The following is a 1,850-nucleotide window of genomic DNA, read 5'->3' as shown; positions in this document are numbered from 1 at the left end:
TAATTTTTGTAAAAAATATGTCTTAGTATCACTGCTGAAAATAATTTTATTAAAAAATTGTCTTAGTATCACTGCTTAAAATAAGTCTTATAAAAATTTTGTCTTAGTATCACTGCTGAAAATAATAATAAAAAATTGTCTTAGTATCACTGCTGAATAAAAATTTATATAAAAAATTGTCTTAGTATCACTGCTGAGAATAATTTTATAAAAAAATTTGTCTTAGCACCAGTGCTGAATATAATTTTTATTAAAAAAATTGTCCTATTACCACTGCTGAATATAATTTTTTTAATTTGTCTTGCTATCACTGCTGAAAATAATTTGTATAAAAATATGTCTGAATCTCACTACTGAAAATAATTTTTATAAAAGAATTTGTCTTGGTATCACTGCTGAAAATAATTTTGATAAAAAAATTTGTCTTAATCTTATATATATAAAATAATTTTGATAAAAAAATTTATCTTGGTATCACTGCTGTAAAATAATTTTGTGGAATAAAATAAATTTGGACTTGTCGTATCCCAGGTCTGGTGAAAATAATTTTTATAAAAAATTTGTCTTGGCATCACTGCTGAAAATAACTTTTATAAAAAAATTTTTGTCTTAATCTCACTGCTGAAAATATTATCAATACAAGCAATGAAATAGACAACAGTTTAATTCAATTATCCTTTGTAATAAGATAGAATAAACAGATAATCACGAACAGTAAAAATTTCCTCTTTCAAATCTAAAATATATGACAAACCACTGTGAGCTTTAAAAGAAGTAACCTGAACGATCTAAGACGTACAAAATTACCTGGCCCATTTTTGTTTTCCACTGATTCTGGACTCAGCAATGACCCAATAGACAACATTTCATTCAATTATCCTTCTGAGTGAATAAGATAGAAATCTGTCAAACAAATCACGTGTGGAACAGAAATATATACTATATATCGAACCCAGGTCTCTCATGGATATATATATATAAAAGATATATGGAACCTATATATAATTACCTGGGCAAGCTATATATACATATAAATATACTACAATGTATATATACATATAAATCCTTCTGGATAAGATAGAAATCATATCATAACAGAAATAAATTTCTGACTCACGTATATATATATATATATATATATATATATATATATATATATTTATACAGTATACATATATATGTGTATGTATGCCCGTTAATTAATTAGATTAACTTAAAATAATAATCAGTCAATACCATAGAGTTGAGGTTATCGCAACGCCCACTGGCTACATAAATTGCTTCAGTAAGCTGAAAATAATTTTTATTTTTTTACAAAAAAATATGAACTGATATAATTCTGTTATAATCTTGGAAACGATACAGAGATAAAATAAATCAACTAGTAAGATTATATCAAACGACGATTTTATTGCCATAAAGGAAAGTGATAATAAGTAAAGTGTAAGTGAATTATGGAGATAAGATTATGATAATAATAATAATAATAATAATAATAATAATAATAATAATAATAATAATAATAATAATAATAAAATAATAATAATAATAATTATTATTAATATTATTATTATTATAATGACCACTGAGGGCTTGTTCCATATGAATAGGGTCCACCTTCTGAATGATAATAATAATAATAATAATAATAATAGACTCAAATACTAATTTCATTTCTTTTTTAAACCTGTAAGTACATCTAAGAAACCCAATATCTTCTGAATAATAATAATAATAATAATAATAATAATAATAATAATAATAATAATAATAATAATAATAATAATGACTCGAATATTAATTTCATTTTTTTCAAGTTAGTACAGCAAGGAAACTCGCTTCAGATGATT

Source organism: Macrobrachium rosenbergii, chromosome 8 (genome assembly GCF_040412425.1).
Source record: "Macrobrachium rosenbergii isolate ZJJX-2024 chromosome 8, ASM4041242v1, whole genome shotgun sequence".
NCBI classification, from domain to species: domain Eukaryota; kingdom Metazoa; phylum Arthropoda; class Malacostraca; order Decapoda; family Palaemonidae; genus Macrobrachium; species Macrobrachium rosenbergii.
The sequence above is the reverse complement of the archived record's forward strand: the minus strand, read 5'-3'. Positions refer to the sequence as shown.